This window comes from Anser brachyrhynchus (assembly GCF_964034855.1).
Source record: "Anser brachyrhynchus genome assembly, chromosome: Z".
NCBI classification, from domain to species: domain Eukaryota; kingdom Metazoa; phylum Chordata; class Aves; order Anseriformes; family Anatidae; genus Anser; species Anser brachyrhynchus.
The window spans coordinates 51072506-51094029 of record NC_137697.1 but is presented as its reverse complement, the minus strand read 5'-3'; the positions used below and the strand labels follow the sequence as shown (position 1 = coordinate 51094029).

The following is a 21524-nucleotide window of genomic DNA, read 5'->3' as shown; positions in this document are numbered from 1 at the left end:
TTCCTTCTGTGATGCTGTGATGGGCTCACGTTACGGTAACGCCTGAGGCTAGTAGGATGGCTGTGTTTAGTAGGGGGACTTCTATCGGGTTGAGTGGTTTAATTCCTGTTGGGGGTCATTGGCCTCCTAGTTCTGGGGTTGGGGCCAGGCTCGAGTGGAAGAACGCTCAGAAGAACCCTAAGAAGAAGAATGCTCCGGATGTGATGAAAAGGATTATGCCGTATCGTAGGCCTTTTTGGACTGTGGGAGTGTGATGGCCTTGGAAGGTGCTTTCTCGTACAATGTCTCGTCGTCATTGGAGTATTACTAGGAGTATTGAGATGAGGCCTAGGGTTAGTAGTATGGATGAGTTGTAGTGGAATCGCATGATTAATCCTGAGGTTGTGAGTAGGGCGGCGGCTGCCCCGAAGATTGGTCAAGGGCTTGGGTCAACTATGTGGTATGAGTGTGCTTGGTGTGCCATTAGATGTTTTCTTGTAAGTATAGGCTTAGAAGGAGCACGAAGACGTAGGCCTGGATTATGGCTACTGCTACTTCTAGGATGGTTAGGAGTAGTAGGATGATTATTGTTAGGATGGATACTGCGGGAAGGGTGGGTATTAATGCAATGGAGGCTGTAGAGATGAGTTGGATGAGTAAGTGTCCTGCTGTAAGGTTGGCTGTAAGGCGGACTCCGAGGGCTAGGGGGCGGATTAGTAGGCTGGTTGTTTCGATCAGGATTAGTGCGGGGATTAGGGGTGTAGGGGTACCTTCGGGTAATAGGTGGGCTAAAGAGGCTGATGGTTGGTTTCGTAGGCCTGTTAGTAGTGTGGCGAGCCATAGTGGGAAGGCTAGGGCTATGTTCATAGATAGTTGGGTGGTTGGGGTGAATGTATATGGAAGGAGGCCTAGAAGGTTGATTGTAAGAAGTATGATTATTAGGGATGTAAATATTATGGCTCATTTGTGGCCATTTTTGTTGAGTGGGACTATTAGTTGTTTTGTGATTAGGTGAAGGAGTCATGTTTGGATAGTAGAAAGGCGGTTGTTGATTCATCGGTTGTTTGGGGACGGGAATAGTAGGGCTGGGAAGAGTAGGGATAGTAGGATTAAGGGGATGCCGAATAGATTGGGGCTGGAAAATTGGTCAAAGAAGCTTAGGTTCATGGTCAGGATCATGGTGTGGGTTTGGTAGTGAGGGAGGTCTTATTTGATGGGGGGTTGGTTGTGGTGAAGGCTAGTAGTTTTGGTTGGATGAGGAGTGCTAGGGTTAATCAGGTTATAATTATGATTGAAAATCATGGTGCGGGGTTAAGCTGTGGCATATCATTAAGGAGGGGGAAGTCCCTCTTTGGCTAGCTTAAAAGGCTAGTGCTGTTGCATAGCTTCTTAATGATTAGGATGATGATAGAAGGGACGATCAGGCCTCGAAATGTGGGAGTGGGGTTGATTCTACTACAATGGGTATGTAGCTGTGATTAGCCCCGCAAATTTCTGAGCATTGTCCGTAAAAAATCCCAGGCCGGGTGGTAATGAATGAAGTTTGGTTTAGTCGGCCTGGGATTGCGTCTGTTTTAACTCCGAGCGTTGGGACTGCTCAGGAGTGGAGTACGTCTCCTGCAGTAATGATTACGCGGATGGGGGATTCTATTGGGATAACTACGCGGTGGTCAACTTCTAGCAGTCGGAAGTGGCCGTTGGGTAAGTCTGGGGTGGGCACTATGTAGGAGTCGAATGATAGGTCTTTGAAGTCTGTGTATTCGTAGCTTCAGTATCATTGGTGGCCGATGGCTTTTAGGGTGAGGTCTGGTTCATCGATTTCGTCCATTATGTAGAGGATTTGTAGGGATGGGAGGGCGAGGAGTACCAGGACGATAGCAGGTAGGATTGTCCAGATCAGCTCTACTTCTTGGGCGTCTACAGCATTGGACGAGAGTTTTTCTGTTAGTATGTGGGCTAAAAGGTAGAGAACTAGGCTGCAGATAGCTAGGGCAACGATTAGGGCGTGGTCGTGGAATTCAACGAGTTCTTCTATGATGGGTGATGAGGCGTCTTGGAATCCTAGTTGGGAGTGGTTGGCCACATGAGATGTACAGGATTTTTACCTGTGATTTAGTCTTGACAAGGCTATGTAATTGGTTTACTAACGTCTCATAAGAAAGAAGCATGAGCGGTGAATGCAGTTGGCTTGAAACCAGCATGTGAGGGTTCGATTCCTTCCTTTCTTGTACTTGGACGAAGGCCGGTTCCTCGAAAGTATGGTATGGGGGAGGGCAGCCGTGGATTCATTCAACGTTTGTGGTAGTTAGTTCTGGTTGTAGGACTTTTCGTTTGGCCGAAAAGGCTTCTCAGATGATGAATATTAGTATGATTACGGCTACTATTGAGATTAGGGAGCCGATGGAGGAAATGGTGTTTCATAGTGTGTAGGCGTCGGGATAGTCCGAGTATCGTCGGGGTATTCCTGCTAGGCCTAGGAAGTGCTGGGGGAAGAACGTTAGGTTTACTCCTGTAAATATTACCCCGAAGTGGGCTTTTGCTCATGTTTGGTGTAGGGTAAACCCAGTGAGTAGTGGGAATCAGTGAGTAAATCCTGCTAGAATGGCAAAGACGGCGCCTATGGATAGGACGTAGTGGAAGTGGGCAACTACGTAGTACGTGTCGTGCAGGGCGATGTCTAGGGAAGAGTTTGCAAGAACGATTCCTGTTAATCCTCCAATGGTAAATAGGAAGATAAATCCTAGAGCTCATAGTATTGGGGGGGTCTCATTTGATTGTTCCTCCGTGCAGGGTGGCTAGTCAGCTAAATACTTTGATTCCGGTAGGGATGGCAATGATTATAGTGGCTGATGTAAAGTAGGCTCGGGTATCAACGTCTATTCCTACTGTAAACATGTGGTGAGCTCAGACGATGAATCCTAGGAAGCCGATGGTTAGTATGGCTCAGACTATTCCCATGTAGCCGAAGGGCTCCTTTTTGCCTGAGTAGTACGTGACTACGTGTGAGATGATTCCGAACCCCGGTAGGATCAGAATATAGACTTCTGGGTGTCCGAAGAATCAGAATAGGTGTTGGTACAGGATTGGGTCTCCTCCTCCAGCGGGGTCGAAGAATGTGGTGTTTAGGTTTCGATCAGTTAGTAATATTGTAATACCGGCGGCGAGTACGGGGAGTGATAGAAGGAGTAGGATGGCGGTAATTAGTACGGATCAGACAAATAGTGGGGTTTGGTATTGTGAGAGTGCGGGGGGTTTTATGTTGATGGCTGTGGTGATAAAGTTGATGGCCCCAAGGATGGAGGAGATACCGGCTAAGTGGAGTGAGAAGATAGCCAGGTCTACTGAAGCTCCGGCGCGGGCAAAGTTACCTGCTAGGGGAGGGTAGACAGTTCAGCCTGTGCCGGCGCCAGCTTCTACAGTGGATGGGGCTAGTAGGAGGAGGAATGATGGGGGGAGGAGTCAAAAGCTTATGTTGTTTATTCGCGGGAATGCTATGTCGGGGGCACCGATTATGAGGGGGACTAATCAGTTGCCGAATCCTCCGATCATGATGGGTATGACTATAAAGAAGATTATTACAAAGGCGTGAGCGGTAACGATTACATTGTAGATTTGGTCGTCGCCTAGGAGAGTTCCTGGTTGTCCTAGTTCTGCGCGGATTAATAGGCTGAGTGCGGTGCCGACTATTCCTGCTCATGCCCCGAAGATGAGGTACAGGGTGCCAATATCCTTATGGTTAGTGGAAAATAGTCATCGGTTGATGAAGGTGACGGGTAAGATGGCTGAGTGTTGAAGCGTTAGGCTGTAGTCCTTTTTACAGAGGTTTAATTCCTCTTCTTATCGGCTCTGTAGTGAAATTCATGTTGAGTTGCAAGCTCATCGATGCGCACTAGGGTGCGTCAGGGTCTTTGTAGGCAGAAGCCAATTGGTTTAGGCATTTAGCTGTTAACTAGAGTTTTGTGGGATCGAAGCCCATCTGTCTAGGGAGGCTTTAGCTTAATTAAAGCGTCTGACTTGCATTCAGAAGATACAGGTTAATATTCTGTAAGTCTTAATGTGCAGAAACTAAGAGGGTTTAACTCTTATTTAAGGCTTTGAAGGCCTTCGGTTTGGGGTGTTATCCTAAGTTTCTAGACAATGGCATGTATTATTGGGGACAGGGGAAGTAAGAGGATTGATAGTGAGGCAAGGACCGCAGTAGGTGTGCTTGGGGCTTTGCTAGTGTATCATTGTTTTATGTGGTTAGAGGAGTTGGGGGGAAGGGTAATTGTTGAGTGGTATGCGAGGCGTAGGTAGAAGAAGAGGCTGAGCAGTGATAGCATGGCAATTGCCATGGCTGCTGGTGTTATTTCCTGTTTAGTTAGTTCTTGGATGATAAGTCACTTTGGTATAAAGCCTGTTAATGGGGGGAGGCCTGCTAGGGATAAAAGTACTAGTATTAGGGTGGCGTTTAGCACTGGGGTTTTTGTTCATGAGGTTGTGATCATGGATAGGTTAAGGGCTTTGATTTTGTTAAGGGCTAGGAATACGGCTGATGTTATGATTGTGTATAGGTAGAAGGTAAGTAAGGCCAATTTGGGGCTGTAAACTAGGATGATGGCGATTCAGCCTAAGTGGGAGATGGACGAGAAGGCTAGGATTTCGCGTGTTTGTGTTTGGTTCAGTCCTATTCAGCCTCCTAGTGCTGTTGAGGCTAGGGCCATGGCGGTGAGTAGAGCTGGGTCGAGGGATTTGGATGTTAGTAGGAGCAGGGTTAGTGGGGGGAATTTTATGAGGGTCGAGAGTAGCAGGGCTGTTATTAGTGGCGATCCTTGTAGTACTTCTGGGAATCAGAAGTGAAATGGCACTAGGCCCAGTTTAATAGCGATTGCTGCTGTCAGTAGTAGACAGGAGGTTGGGTGGTTTATTTGTGTGATGTCTCATTGGCCGGTGACTCAGGCATTGGTTATGCTAGAGAATAGGACCAGGGCGGAAGCAGCTGCTTGGGTTAGGAAGTATTTCGTTGCGGCTTCTACTGCTCGTGGGTGGTGGGATTTGGCAATTAGGGGAATGATGGCTAGTGCGTTGATCTCCAGTCCTGTCCAGGCCAGAACTCAGTGGTTGCTGGAAATTGTGATTGTGGTGCCCAAGATGAGGCTGAAGGTTATGATTGGGGTCGCGTAAGGGTTCATTAGTAGAGGAGGGGGTTAAACCATCATTTTCGGGGTATGGGCCCGATAGCTTGATTAGCTGACTCTACTAGAAAATAATATAAGGGAAGTATGGAGAATTTTGATTTCTCTTGTGTGGGTTCAATTCCTACTTTTCTAAGGTCAACAGGAAATGAGAGGGCTGTTATACCTCTATGTTCACTTTATCATAGTGACCCTTTGTAGTTCAGGCACATTTCCTTATGTAAGGAGGTAGGCCTGCATAGCAGATAGGTATGCTGATGTGTCAGAGGCACAGAGCTAGTGTGAGGGGTAGGAAGTTTTTTCATAGTAGGTGCATTAGTTGGTCATATCGGAATCGTGGGTATGAAGCTCGGACCCATAAGAAACCAGAAGATAGTAGGAGGACTTTTGTGGCTAGGATGACGGGGAATAGTTCTGTGGGTGGCCCTAGGGCGCTTGGGTTTAGGAATATGATGGCTGTAAGTGTATTTATTAGCATAATGTTCGCATATTCAGCTAGGAAGAATAAGGCGAAGGGTCCTGCGGCGTATTCAACGTTAAACCCTGAGACTAGCTCAGATTCACCCTCTGTGAGGTCAAAAGGAGCTCGGTTTGTCTCTGCTAGGGTGGATACGTATCATATTATTGCTAGGGGTCATGAGGAGAAAATGAAGTATAGAGGCTCCTGTGCGACGGCAAAGGAGCTGAGTGTGTAGCTTCCGCTTAGTATGATTATTGATAGCAGGATTATGGCCAGTGTCACTTCGTATGAAATGGTCTGTGCTACTGCCCGTAGGGCTCCGATTAGTGCGTATTTTGAGTTCGAGGCTCAGCCTGATCATAGGACTGAGTAGACGGCTAGGCTTGACATGGCTATTAGGAAGAGAACTCCGAGGTTTAGATCTGCTAGGGGAAATGGGAGTGGTAGTGGTGCTCAAGTGGTGAGGGCTAGGACAAGGGCTAGTATTGGTATCAGAATGAATAGAAGTGGGGAAGAGGTAGAGGGTCGGATGGGCTCTTTGGTAAATAGTTTCAGTCCGTCCGCAAATGGTTGAAGTAGGCCAAAAGGCCCTACAACGTTAGGGCCTTTGCGGGATTGTATGTAGCTTAGGATTTTCTGTTCTACTAGGGTTAGGAAGGCTACGGCAATCAGGATTGGGATGATGTATAGGAGGGATATAACGAGGCAGCTTAGTGTTGTTATTTGAATCATGGGTGAAGCTAGGGAGAGGATTTGAACCTCTGGGGAAAGGGCTTAAGCCTTCTGCACTTGCCGGGCTCTGCCACTCTAGCTGGTCCTTTTCTAGGATTGAAAGTGGTGGGGGAAGGCCCTCTTCACGGTTTAGTTGGTTTCACTGCTTAGAGGGGGGGGGGGGGGGCGTGCTTGTGGTATTGGCCCCACTTTCCCGGTCCTTTCGTACTGGGGAGAGTGTGTCATAGATAGAAACCGACCTGGATTGCTCCAGTCTGAACTCAGATCACGTAGGACTGTTAATCGTTGAACAAACGAACCCTTAATAGCGGCTGCACCATTAGGATGTCCTGATCCAACATCGAGGTCGTAAACCCCCCTGTCGATATGGGCTCTTGAGGGGGATTGCGCTGTTATCCCTGGGGTAGCTTGGTCCATTAATCAATTATATTGGGTCTGGTCACTGTTAGCACTTTGAGGGGTAGCTCTAGGTAAAGAGGTATGGTCTTGTTTTTGGAGGATTTGTTCTCCTCCAAGGTCGCCCCAACCGAAAAATATCGACCAGGCTCTGCGATGGTAGTGGCCCCAGTGGGGTTGATTGAGGATTCGCGGTGGTCGTTGATTTTTAAGTTCCACAGGGTCTTCTCGTCATATGTTCACATCCCCGCTTTTGCACGGGGAGATCAATTTCACTGATTATCTGTGAGAGACAGTTAAGACCTCGTTTAGCCATTCATACAAGTCTCGATTTATGGGACAATTGATTGCGCTACCTTTGCACGGTTAGGATACCGCGGCCGTTAAACCTAAGTCACCGGGCAGGCATCACCTTCAATACTTGTTTAATTTGCTGAAGGCTATGTTTTTGGTAAACAGTCGGGCCTTATTAATTTGCCGAGTTCCTTTCACAGATTTTAATCGCTCTTATAGGCGCTCCTGAGTCGGGTTAACAGGGTTAGTTAATACGTGGTCTTGTAGGGGTTTTTGTATCTGTCTAGGTCTGTTAATAATGTTTCTATGTAAGCTTGCGCCGTTAGAGGGGTGTGGCCCTGTACATGAGGGGCCTAGGATGATTCCCAGGATTGTTATGAGGATGGCAGCGGTTTTGGTGATAAGGGGTATGGTTATTGGGCGGGTTTTGGTTGGTGTGATGAAAGAGGTAATGATTATTCCTGCTGTAATGCTGCCTAGGGCGAGTCGGGTTAGGGGGGGCGGTGATTAGTGGGTTGTTTTCGTTTATTGATACTATTGGGGGGATTCGGGTTTGTCCAGCTTGGACTAGGATGGTTATGCGGATGCTGTAGGTTGCGGTGAATGCTGTGGCTATAAGGGTTAGGAGTAGGGCTCAAGTATTTAGGTATGATGTGTTTAAGCTTTCGATGATGAGGTCTTTTGAGTAGAATCCGGCTAGGAATGGGGTTCCTATCAGCGCCAGGTTTCCGATGGTTAGGCAGGAAGTAGTGACTGGGAGTATTTTCTGTAGGCCTCCTATCTTTCGGATGTCTTGTTCTCCGTTTAGGTTGTGGATGATAGACCCTGAGCATAGGAATAGTATGGCTTTAAAGAAGGCATGGGTTGAGATGTGTAGGAAGGCTAGTTGTGGGAGGTTTAGTCCGATAGTGACTATTATTAGTCCTAGTTGGCTGGATGTTGAGAAAGCAATGATTTTTTTGATGTCATTTTGGGTTAGGGCGCATGTGGCAGCGAATAGGGTTGATAGAGCACCTAGGCATAGGCAGGCAGTTAGGGCTGTCTGGTTGGTGGCTAGCAGGGGGTGCATGCGGATGAGCAGGAAGATTCCGGCTACTACTATGGTACTGGAGTGCAGTAGGGCTGATACTGGGGTGGGGCCTTCTATTGCTGCGGGCAGTCATGGGTGGAGTCCAAATTGGGCGGATTTTCCTGCGGCTGCGAGGATTAATCCTATGAGGGGGAGGATTGGGGTTTGGTGGGGGTGTACGGCTTGTTGGATCTCTCAGGTGTTGAATGTTGAAGCTAGTCATGCTATGCTCAGGATCAGTCCGATGTCTCCGATTCGGTTGTAGATTACGGCTTGTAGGGCGGCGGTGTTGGCATCTGCTCGGCCTTGTCATCAGCCGATGAGAAGGAAGGACATGATTCCTACTCCTTCCCAGCCTACGAATAGGAGGAATATGTTGTTTGCGGTTGTTAGGAGGAGTATGGCGACTAGGAATGTCAGTAGGTAGGTGAAAAATTTTGTTACGTATGGCTCTGAGGCCATGTATCATATGGCGAATTGTAGGATTGATCATGTTACAAATAGGGCGATTGGAAGAAATGTTATTGAGTATTGGTCTATTTTTAGGCTCAGGGGGATTTTAAAGTTTATAATGAATTTTCACTCCCAGTGGCAGGTGACAGATTCTACTCCCGAGTAGATGAATGCGGTTGTAGGGGCTAGGCTAATTAGGAATGCGGTTTTAACAGCGCGGGTGGTGGCTTGTGGGGTGTTTTTAAAGTTTTTAAATAGAAATGGCAGGACGATTGGGGTTAGGAGGATTGTCAGCGTGAGTAGTGTGAGGGAGTTGATTAGTAGTGTGGGGTTCACTACTTTTACTTGGATTTGCACCAAGATGGGTGGTTCCTAAGACCAGTGGATTGCTGTTATCCTTTAAAAGTAAGGGGGCTGAGGTTTTAGGCTCAGATGTAAGAGTTAGCAGCTCTTGTTGGTTAAACCCTCCCCTCGGCAGGTAAGAAGGTTTGAACTTCTATTCTTAGAATCACAGTCTAATGTTTGGTTTAAACTATACTTGCATGAGGGGATTCCGGAGATCAGTTCGGGTTTGAGGATTAGGAGGAATATTGGGATAATGTGGAGTGTTATGAGCAGGTGTTCTCGCGTGGTTGAGTTTTGCATAGATGTGATGTGGGAGGGGATTGAGCCTCGTTGGGTCATTAGTAGTATGAATAAGGTGTAGGAGGCGGTTAGTAGGGTTGCGATTCCTGTTAGGATGATCGTGAAGGCAGATCAGTTGAATAAGGTGATTATAATGGTTAGCTCTGCTATGAGGTTTGTTGTTGGGGGTAAGGCTATGTTTGTTAGATTGGCCAGCAATCATCAGGTAGCTATGAGTGGTAGGAGAGGTTGTAGGCCTCGTGTGAGTAGTAGAATTCGGCTGTGCGTACGTTCATAGTTTGTGTTGGCTAGGCAGAATAGTATGGAGGAAGTTAGTCCATGGGAAATTATTAGGATCATTGCCCCTGAGAATGATCAGTGGGTTTGGATTATTCCTGCGGCGATAACTAGGCCTATGTGGCTAACGGATGAATAAGCGATTAGTGATTTTAGGTCTGTCTGTCGTAGGCAGATTGAGCTAGTCATTAGGGCGCCTCATAGGGCCAGGGTTAGGAAGGGGTAGTGCAGGAGGTTGGACAGTGGGCCCATAAATAGAGTGACTCGTATAATTCCGTATCCTCCTAGCTTTAGTAGTAGGGCGGCGAGGAGTATTGAGCCTGCGATGGGTGCTTCTACGTGGGCTTTTGGCAGTCAGAGGTGTAGGCCGTATAGTGGGGCTTTTACTATGAATGCTACGAGCAGTGCTAGACCTGATAGTATTCCTGTCCATGAGGTGGATAGGGTTGGGTGGGTTAGTTGTAGGGTTGGCAGGTGCAGGGTGCCAATTTTCACGTATAGGTGTATGATTGTGATTAGCAGGGGTAGAGAGCTTACTGGCGTGTAGAATAGCAGGTAGATGCCAGCGCTTAGGCGTTCTGGTTGGTTCCCCCATCGGGTGATTAAGATTAGGGTGGGAATGAGGGTTGCTTCAAATGAGATGTAAAATAGTGCTAGTTCTGTGGTGGAAAAGGCTAGTAGGATGAATGGCTGGACTGCGACTAAGGTTGAGATAAAGATTCGTTTGCGTTGTAGGGGTTCTTGTTGCAGGTGGTTTTGGCTTGCTATGATTATGAGTGGGAGTAGTCAGCAGGATAGTACTAGGAGGGGGGATGAGATTTGGTCAATTCCTGTTCAGTTGGATAAAAATTTGTAGGGGTAGTAGGTTGGGATTAATCACTGTAGGCTTAGGGCAGCGATTAGGAGGCTGTATAAGGTGGTGTTAGTCCATAGAAATTTTGGTGGAGACAGCAGGGCTGTTGGAAGAAGTATGATTGTGGGTAGGATGATTTTTAGCATTGCAGGAGGTTTAGGTTGTGTAGATGGTCGGAGCCATGTGTGCGGGTGGAGGCTACTAGGATGGCCAGGCCTGTGCCCGCCTCACACGCTGAGAAGGTTAGCATGAGAATTGGTACCATGGTGAATGAGGAGACTTGGTTTTCGATGGATCATATTGATAGGCCTACGAATATCGATAATATTATGCTTTCAAGGCATAGTAGGGCGGATACTAGGTGGGTTCGGTGGAAGGCTAGTCCTAGTCCGCTGAAAATGAAGGCTGAGTAGAAGCTTAAATGTAGGGGCGACATAAGAAAGTTACAGGGTTGGCTGTAATCTGCTGGGTCGAAACCAGCTATCTTTTTGGTTAGACTAACTTTCTGTTATTCTGCTCATTCTAGGCCCCCTTGAATTCACTCGTAGGCCAGTCCGAGTGTTAGGAGAAGGAGGATCACTACAGTTCAGGTGAGGGTCATTAGGGGGGATTGGAGTTGGACGGCTCATGGCAGGGGGAGTAGGAGGGCGATTTCTAGGTCGAATAGGACGAACAGGATGGCTACTGAGGAAGAATCGGACTGAGAATGGTAATCGAGCAGATCCAAGTGGGTCGAATCCACATTCGTACGGTGAGAGTTTCTCTGAGTCGGGGTTTATTTGGGCGAGTCAGAAGTTTAATGCGGTTAGGGCGGCGCTTAGGATTGATGATAGGGCGAATATGAACATGAGTGCGTTCATTGCTCTCCTCTGGGTTTATACCAGATTCCAGAGATTGGAAGTCAATTGTAATTAATATACTAGAAGAGCAAGATCCTCATCAGTAGATGGTTATGTAGAGGAATAGTCAGATGACGTCTACGAAGTGTCAGTATCAGGCTGCTGCCTCGAATCCGAAGTGGTGGTCTGATGTAAAGTGGAACTTGATCAGTCGGAAGAGGCAGACGGTCAGGAAGGAGGATCCGATGATTACGTGGAGTCCGTGGAATCCAGTGGCAACGAAGAAGGTAGATCCGTAGACGCTATCGGCGATTGAGAATGGGGCTTCGTGGTATTCTATTGCTTGTAGGGCTGTGAAGTAGAATCCCAGGAGGATCGTTAGGGTTAGGGCGTGGATGGCGTGTTTTCGGTTTCCTTCTGTGATGCTGTGATGGGCTCACGTTACGGTAACGCCTGAGGCTAGTAGGATGGCTGTGTTTAGTAGGGGGACTTCTATCGGGTTGAGTGGTTTGATTCCTGTTGGGGGTCATTGGCCTCCTAGTTCTGGGGTTGGGGCCAGGCTCGAGTGGAAGAACGCTCAGAAGAACCCTAAGAAGAAGAATGCTTCGGATGTGATGAAAAGGATTATGCCGTATCGTAGGCCTTTTTGGACTGTGGGAGTGTGATGGCCTTGGAAGGTGCTTTCTCGTACAATGTCTCGTCATCATTGGAGTATTACTAGGAGTATTGAGATGAGGCCTAGGGTTAGTAGTATGGATGAGTTGTAGTGGAATCACATGATTAATCCTGAGGTTGTGAGTAGGGCGGCGGCTGCCCCGAAGATTGGTCAAGGGCTTGGGTCAACTATGTGGTATGAGTGTGCTTGGTGTGCCATTAGATGTTTTCTTGTAAGTATAGGCTTAGAAGGAGCACGAAGACGTAGGCCTGGATTATGGCTACTGCTACTTCTAGGATGGTTAGGAGTAGTAGGATGATTATTGTTAGGATGGATACTGCGGGAAGGGTGGGTATTAATGCAATGGAGGCTGTAGAGATGAGTTGGATGAGTAAGTGTCCTGCTGTAAGGTTGGCTGTAAGGCGGACTCCGAGGGCTAGGGGGCGGATTAGTAGGCTGGTTGTTTCGATCAGGATTAGTGCGGGGATTAGGGGTGTAGGGGTACCTTCGGGTAATAGGTGGGCTAAAGAGGCTGATGGTTGGTTTCGTAGGCCTGTTAGTAGTGTGGCGAGCCATAGTGGGAAGGCTAGGGCTATGTTCATAGATAGTTGGGTGGTTGGGGTGAATGTATATGGAAGGAGGCCTAGAAGGTTGATTGTAAGAAGTATGATTATTAGGGATGTAAATATTATGGCTCATTTGTGGCCATTTTTGTTGAGTGGGACTATTAGTTGTTTTGTGATTAGGTGAAGGAGTCATGTTTGGATAGTAGAAAGGCGGTTGTTGATTCATCGGTTGTTTGGGGACGGGAATAGTAGGGCTGGGAAGAGTAGGGATAGTAGGATTAAGGGGATGCCGAATAGATTGGGGCTGGAAAATTGGTCAAAGAAGCTTAGGTTCATGGTCAGGATCATGGTGTGGGTTTGGTAGTGAGGGAGGTCTTATTTGATGGGGGGTTGGTTGTGGTGAAGGCTAGTAGTTTTGGTTGGATGAGGAGTGCTAGAGTTAATCAGGTTATAATTATGATTGAAAATCATGGTGCGGGGTTAAGCTGTGGCATATCATTAAGGAGGGGGAAGTCCCTCTTTGGCTAGCTTAAAAGGCTAGTGCTGTTGCATAGCTTCTTAATGATTAGGATGATGATAGAAGGGACGATCAGGCCTCGAAATGTGGGAGTGGGGTTGATTCTACTACAATGGGTATGTAGCTGTGATTAGCCCCGCAAATTTCTGAGCATTGTCCGTAAAAAATCCCAGGCCGGGTGGTAATGAATGAAGTTTGGTTTAGTCGGCCTGGGATTGCGTCTGTTTTAACTCCGAGCGTTGGGACTGCTCAGGAGTGGAGTACGTCTCCTGCAGTAATGATTACGCGGATGGGGGATTCTATTGGGATAACTACGCGGTGGTCAACTTCTAGCAGTCGGAAGTGGCCGTTGGGTAAGTCTGGGGTGGGCACTATGTAGGAGTCGAATGATAGGTCTTTGAAGTCTGTGTATTCGTAGCTTCAGTATCATTGGTGGCCGATGGCTTTTAGGGTGAGGTCTGGTTCATCGATTTCGTCCATTATGTAGAGGATTTGTAGGGATGGGAGGGCGAGGAGTACCAGGACGATAGCAGGTAGGATTGTCCAGATCAGCTCTACTTCTTGGGCGTCTACAGCATTGGACGAGAGTTTTTCTGTTAGTATGTGGGCTAAAAGGTAGAGAACTAGGCTGCAGATAGCTAGGGCAACGATTAGGGCGTGGTCATGGAATTCAACGAGTTCTTCTATGATGGGTGATGAGGCGTCTTGGAATCCTAGTTGGGAGTGGTTGGCCACATGAGATGTACAGGATTTTTACCTGTGATTTAGTCTTGACAAGGCTATGTAATTGGTTTACTAACGTCTCATAAGAAAGAAGCATGAGCGGTGAATGCAGTTGGCTTGAAACCAGCATGTGAGGGTTCGATTCCTTCCTTTCTTGTACTTGGACGAAGGCCGGTTCCTCGAAAGTATGGTATGGGGGAGGGCAGCCGTGGATTCATTCAACGTTTGTGGTAGTTAGTTCTGGTTGTAGGACTTTTCGTTTGGCCGAAAAGGCTTCTCAGATGATGAATATTAGTATGATTACGGCTACTATTGAGATTAGGGAGCCGATGGAGGAAATGGTGTTTCATAGTGTGTAGGCGTCGGGATAGTCCGAGTATCGTCGGGGTATTCCTGCTAGGCCTAGGAAGTGCTGGGGGAAGAACGTTAGGTTTACTCCTGTAAATATTACCCCGAAGTGGGCTTTTGCTCATGTTTGGTGTAGGGTAAACCCAGTGAGTAGTGGGAATCAGTGAGTAAATCCTGCTAGAATGGCAAAGACGGCGCCTATGGATAGGACGTAGTGGAAGTGGGCAACTACGTAGTACGTGTCGTGCAGGGCGATGTCTAGGGAAGAGTTTGCAAGAACGATTCCTGTTAATCCTCCGATGGTAAATAGGAAGATAAATCCTAGAGCTCATAGTATTGGGGGGGTCTCATTTGATTGTTCCTCCGTGCAGGGTGGCTAGTCAGCTAAATACTTTGATTCCGGTAGGGATGGCAATGATTATAGTGGCTGATGTAAAGTAGGCTCGGGTATCAACGTCTATTCCTACTGTAAACATGTGGTGAGCTCAGACGATGAATCCTAGGAAGCCGATGGTTAGTATGGCTCAGACTATTCCCATGTAGCCGAAGGGCTCCTTTTTGCCTGAGTAGTACGTGACTACGTGTGAGATGATTCCGAACCCCGGTAGGATCAGAATATAGACTTCTGGGTGTCCGAAGAATCAGAATAGGTGTTGGTACAGGATTGGGTCTCCTCCTCCAGCGGGGTCGAAGAATGTGGTGTTTAGGTTTCGATCAGTTAGTAATATTGTAATACCGGCGGCGAGTACGGGGAGTGATAGAAGGAGTAGGATGGCGGTAATTAGTACGGATCAGACAAATAGTGGGGTTTGGTATTGTGAGAGTGCGGGGGGTTTTATGTTGATGGCTGTGGTGATAAAGTTGATGGCCCCAAGGATGGAGGAGATACCGGCTAAGTGGAGTGAGAAGATAGCCAGGTCTACTGAAGCTCCGGCGCGGGCAAAGTTACCTGCTAGGGGAGGGTAGACAGTTCAGCCTGTGCCGGCGCCAGCTTCTACAGTGGATGGGGCTAGTAGGAGGAGGAATGATGGGGGGAGGAGTCAAAAGCTTATGTTGTTTATTCGCGGGAATGCTATGTCGGGGGCACCGATTATGAGGGGGACTAATCAGTTGCCGAATCCTCCGATCATGATGGGTATGACTATAAAGAAGATTATTACAAAGGCGTGAGCGGTAACGATTACATTGTAGATTTGGTCGTCGCCTAGGAGAGTTCCTGGTTGTCCTAGTTCTGCGCGGATTAATAGGCTGAGTGCGGTGCCGACTATTCCTGCTCATGCCCCGAAGATGAGGTACAGGGTGCCAATATCCTTATGGTTAGTGGAAAATAGTCATCGGTTGATGAAGGTGACGGGTAAGATGGCTGAGTGTTGAAGCGTTAGGCTGTAGTCCTTTTTACAGAGGTTTAATTCCTCTTCTTATCGGCTCTGTAGTGAAATTCATGTTGAGTTGCAAGCTCATCGATGCGCACTAGGGTGCGTCAGGGTCTTTGTAGGCAGAAGCCAATTGGTTTAGGCATTTAGCTGTTAACTAGAGTTTTGTGGGATCGAAGCCCATCTGTCTAGGGAGGCTTTAGCTTAATTAAAGCGTCTGACTTGCATTCAGAAGATACAGGTTAATATTCTGTAAGTCTTAATGTGCAGAAACTAAGAGGGTTTAACTCTTATTTAAGGCTTTGAAGGCCTTCGGTTTGGGGTGTTATCCTAAGTTTCTAGACAATGGCATGTATTATTGGGGACAGGGGAAGTAAGAGGATTGATAGTGAGGCAAGGACCGCAGTAGGTGTGCTTGGGGCTTTGCTAGTGTATCATTGTTTTATGTGGTTAGAGGAGTTGGGGGGAAGGGTAATTGTTGAGTGGTATGCGAGGCGTAGGTAGAAGAAGAGGCTGAGCAGTGATAGCATGGCAATTGCCATGGCTGCTGGTGTTATTTCCTGTTTAGTTAGTTCTTGGATGATAAGTCACTTTGGTATAAAGCCTGTTAATGGGGGGAGGCCTGCTAGGGATAAAAGTACTAGTATTAGGGTGGCGTTTAGCACTGGGGTTTTTGTTCATGAGGTTGTGATCATGGATAGGTTAAGGGCTTTGATTTTGTTAAGGGCTAGGAATACGGCTGATGTTATGATTGTGTATAGGTAGAAGGTAAGTAAGGCCAATTTGGGGCTGTAAACTAGGATGATGGCGATTCAGCCTAAGTGGGAGATGGACGAGAAGGCTAGGATTTCGCGTGTTTGTGTTTGGTTCAGTCCTATTCAGCCTCCTAGTGCTGTTGAGGCTAGGGCCATGGCGGTGAGTAGAGCTGGGTCGAGGGATTTGGATGTTAGTAGGAGCAGGGTTAGTGGGGGGAATTTTATGAGGGTCGAGAGTAGCAGGGCTGTTATTAGTGGCGATCCTTGTAGTACTTCTGGGAATCAGAAGTGAAATGGCACTAGGCCCAGTTTAATAGCGATTGCTGCTGTCAGTAGTAGACAGGAGGTTGGGTGGTTTCTTTGTGTGATGTCTCATTGGCCGGTGACTCAGGCATTGGTTATGCTAGAGAATAGGACCAGGGCGGAAGCAGCTGCTTGGGTTAGGAAGTCTCTGGACTCACTGAAGTGCATCCCCAGTGGTGCCAGTGCACTCTCTGGACTCACTGCACTGCATCCCCAGTGGTGCCAGTGCACTCTCTGGACTCACTGCACTGCATCCCCAGTGGTGCCAGTGCACTCTCTGGACTCACTGCACTGCATCCCCAGTGGTGCCAGTGCACTCACTGGATTCACTGCACTGCATCCCCAGTGGTGCTAGTGCACTCTCTGGAGTCACTGCGCTGCATCCTCAGTGGTGCCAGTGCACTCTCTGGACACACTGCACTGCATCCCCAGTGGTGCCAGTGCACTGTCTGGACTCACTGCACTGCATCCCCAGTGGTGCCACTGCACTCTCTGGACTCACTGCACTGCATCCCCAGTGGTGCCAGTACACTCTCTGGACTCACTGCACTGCATCCCCAGTGGTGCCAGTGCACTCTCTGGACTCACTGCACTGCATCCCCAGTGGTGCCAGTGCAATCCCTGGACTCACTGTAGTGCATCCCCAGTGGTGCCAGTGCACTCTCTGGACTCACTGCAGGGCATCCCCAGTGGTGCCAGTGCACTCTCTGGACTGACTGCACTGCATACCCAGTGGAGCCAGTGCGCTCTCCGGAGTCACAGCACTGCATCCCCAGTGGTGCCAGTGCGCTCATTGGACTCACTGTACTGCATCACAGGTGGTGCCAGTGCACTCTCTGGACTCACTGTACTGCATCATCAGTGGTGCCAGTGCACTCTCTGGACTAACTGCACTGCATCCCCAGTGGTGCCAGTGCACTCTCTGGACTCACTGCAGTGCATCCCCAGTGGTGCCAGTGCACTCTCTGGACTCACTGCACTGCATCCCCAGTGGTTCCAGTGCATTCACTGGACTCACTGTACTGCATCTCCAGTGGTGCCAGTGCACTCTCTAGAGTCACTGCAGTGCATCCCCAGTGGTGCCAGTGCACTCTCTGGAGTCACTGCACTGCATCCCCAGTGGTGCCAGTGCACTCTCTGGGCTCACTGCAGTGCATCCCCAGTGGTGCCAGTGCACTCACTGGACTCACTGTACTGCATCATCAGTGGTGCCAGTGCACTCTCTGGACTCACTGCACTGCATCCCCAGTGGTGCCAGTGCACTCACTGGACTCACTGTACTGCATCACCAGTGGTGCCAGTGCACTCTCTGGACTCACTGCACTGCATCCCCAGTGGTTCCAGTGCATTCACTGGACTCACTGTACTGCATCTCCAGTGGTGCCAGTGCACTCTCTGGGCTCACTGCAGTGCATCCCCAGTGGTGCCAGTGCACTCTCTGGACTCACTGCACTGCATCCCCAGTGGTGCCAGTGCACTCACTGGATTCACTGCACTGCATCCCCAGTGAGCTAGTGCACTCACTGCACTCACTGCAGTGCATCCCCAGTGGTGCCAGTACACTCTCTGGACTCACTGCAGTGCATCCCCAGTGGTGCCAGTGCACTCTCTGGACTCACTGCACTGCATCCCCAGTGGTGCCAGTGCAATCCCTGGACTCACTGTAGTGCATCCCCAGTGGTGCCAGTGCACTCTCTGGACTCACTGCAGGGCATCCCCAGTGGTGCCAGTGCACTCTGTGGACTCACTGCACTGCATCCCCAGTGGTGCCAGTGCACTCTCTGGACTCACTGCAGTGCATCCCCAGTGGTGCCAGTGCACTCTCTGCACTCACTTCACTGCATCCCCAGTGGTGCCAGTGCGCTCTCTGGAGTCACAGCACTGCATCCCCAGTGGTGCCAGTGCAATCTCTGGCCTCACTGCACTGCATCCCCAGTGGTGCCAGTGCACTCTCTGGACTCACTGAAGTGCATCCCCAGTGGTGCCAGTGCACTCTCTGCACTCACTGCACTGCATCCCCAGTCGTGCCAGTGCACTCTCTGGACTCACTGCACTGCATCCCCAGTGGTGCCAGTGCACTCTGTGGACTCACTGTACTGCATCTCCAGTGGTGCCAGTGCACTCTCTGGACTCACTGCACTGCATCCCCAGTGGTGCCAGTGCACTCTCTGGACTCACTGCAGTGCATCACCAGTGGTGCCAGTGCACTCTCTGGACTCACTGAGGTGCATCCCCAGTGGTGCCAGTGCAATTTCGGGACTCACTGCACTGCATCCCCAGTGGTGCCAGTGCACACTCTGGACTCACTGCACTGCATCCCCAGTGGTGCCAGTGCACTCTCTGGACTCACTGCACTGCAACCCCAGTGTTGCCAGTGCACTCTCTGCACTCACTGCACTGCATCCCCAGTGGTGCCAGTGCACTCTCTGGACTCACTGCACTGCATCCCCAGTGGTGCCAGTGCAATCTCTGGACTCACTGCAGTGCATCCCCAGTGGTGCCAGTGCACTCTCTGGACTCACTGCACTGCAACCCCACTGCTGCCAGTGCACTCTCTGGACTCACTGCAGTGCATCCCCAGTGGTGCCAGTGCACTCTCTGGACTCACTGCACTGCATCACCAGTGGTGCCAGTGTACTCTCTGGACTCACTGCACTGCATCCCCAGTGGTGCCAGTGCACTCTCTCGAGTCACTGCACTACATCCCCAGTGGTTCCAGTGCACTCACTGGACTCACTGTACTGCATCATCAGTGGTGCCAGTGCACTCTCTGGACTCACTGCACTGCATCCACAGTGGTGCCAGTGCAATCTCTGGACTCACTGCACTGAAGCCCCTGTGTTGCCAGTGCACTCTCTAGACTCACTGCACTGTATCCCCAGTGGTGCCAGTGCACTCTCTGGACTCACTGCACTGCATCCCCAGTGGTGCCAGTGCACTCTCTGGACTCACTGCAGTGCATCCCCAGTGGTGCCAGTGCACTCTCTGGACTCACTGCACTGCATCCCCAGTGGTGCCAGTGCAATCTCTGGACTCACTGCAGTACATCCCCAGTGGTGCCAGTGCACTCTCTGGACTCACTGCACTGCATCCCCAGTGGTGCCAGTGCACTCTGTGGACTCACTGCACTGCATCCCCAGTGGTGCCAGTGCACTCTCTGGACTCACAGCACTGCATCCCCAGTAGTGCCAGTGCACTCTCTGGACTCACTGCAGTGCATCCCCAGTGGTGCCAGTGCTCTCTCTGGACTCACTGCACTGCATCCCCAGTGGTGCCAGTGCACTCTCTGGACTCACTGCACTGCATCCCCAGTGGTGCCAGTGCTATCTCTGGACTCACTACACTGCAACCCCAGTGGTGCCAGGGCACTCTCTGCAGACACTGCACTGCATCCCCACATGTGCCAGTGCACTCTCTGGACTCACTGCAGTGCATCCCCAGTGGTGCCAGTGCACTCTCTGGACTCACTGCACTGCATCCCCAGTGGTGCCAGTGCACTCTCTGCACTCACTGCAGTGCATCCCCAGTTGTGCCAGTGCACTCACTGGACTCACTGCAGTGCATTCCCTCTGGTGCCAGTGCACTCCCTGGACTCACTGCAGTGCATCCCCAGTGTTGCCAGTGCACTCTCTGGACTAACTGCTGTGCATCACCTGTGGTGCCAGTGCATCCTCTGGACTCACTGCAGTGCATCACTAGTGGTGCCAGTGCACTCTCTGGACTCACTGAAGTGCATCCCCCGTGGTGCCAGTGCAATCTCTGGACTCACTGCACTGCATCCCCAGTGGTGCCTGTGCACTCTCTGGACTCACTGCACTGAATCCCCAGTGTTGCCAGTGCACTCTCTGGAATCACTGCACTGCATCCCCAGTGGTGCCCGTGCACTCTCTGGACTCACTGCACTGCATCCCCAGTGGTGCCAGAGCACTCTCTGGACTCACTGCACTGCATCCCCAGTGGTGCCAGTGCACTCTCTGGACTGACTGCAGTGCATCCCCAGTGGTGCCAGTGCACTCTCTGGACTCACTGTACTGCATCCCCAGTGGAGCCCGTGCACTCTCTGGACTCAATGAAGTGCATCCCCAGTGGTGCCAGTGCACTCTCTGGACTCACTGCACTGCATCCCCAGTGGTGCCAGTGCACTCTCTGGACTCACTGCAGTGCATCCCCAGTGGTGCCAGTGCACTCTCTGGACTCACTGCACTGCATCCCCACTGGTGCCAGTGCACTCTCTGGACTCACCGCACTGCACCCTGAGTGGTGCCAGTGCACTCTCTGGACTCACTGCACTGCATCCCCAGTGGTGCCAGTGCACTCTCTGGACTCACTACACTGCATCCCCAGTGTTGCCTGAGCACTCTCTGGACTCACCGCAGTGCATCCCCAGTGCTGCCAGTGCACTCTCTGGACTCACTGTACTGCATCCCCAGTGTAGCCAGTGCACTCTGGAGTAACTGCAGTGCATCCCAGTGGTGCCAGTGCACTCTCTGGACTCCCGGCACCGCATCCACAGTGGTGCCAGTGCACTCTCTGGACTCACTGCACTGCATCCCCAGTGGTGCCAGTGCACTCTCTGGACTCACTGCACTGCATTCCCAGTGGTGCCAGTGCACTCTCTGGACTCACTGCAGTGCATCCCCAGTGGTGCCAGTACACTCAGTGGGCTGACTGCACTGCATCCCCAGTGGTGCCAGTGCACTCTCTGGACTCACTGCACTGCATCCCCAGTGGTGCCAGTGCACTCTCTGGACTCACTGCAGGGCATCCCCAGTGGTGCCAGTGCACTCTCTGGACTCACTGCAGTGCATCCCCAGTGGTGCCAGTGCACTCTCTGGACTCGCTGCACTGCATCCCCAGTGGTGCCAGTGCTTTCTCTGGACTCACCGCACTGCACCCTGAGTGGTGCCAGTGCACTCTCTGGACTCACTGCACCGCATCCCCAGTGGTGCCATTGCACTCTCTGGAGTCACTGCGCTGCATCTCCAGTGGTGGCAGTGCACTCTCTGGACTCACTGCATGCATCCCCAGTGTTGCCTGTGCACTCTCTGCAGTAACTGCAGTGCATCTCCAGTGGTGCCAAAGCACTCTCTGGACTCCCGGCACCGCATCGCCAG

At 50.2% G+C, this 21524-nt stretch overlaps 2 long non-coding RNA genes across 3 annotated transcripts in view; both read left to right on the top strand.

Annotated features, from left to right (window-relative positions):
• Positions 1-21524, top strand: part of LOC308185589 — a 656808-nt gene that overhangs the window by 351262 nt on the left and 284022 nt on the right. The window lies entirely within an intron of this gene.
• On the top strand, positions 596-15326 carry LOC308185591. Its single transcript, XR_013943490.1, has 2 exons — positions 596-1209; positions 12572-15326. It is a non-coding gene; the product is annotated as an uncharacterized lncRNA (long non-coding RNA).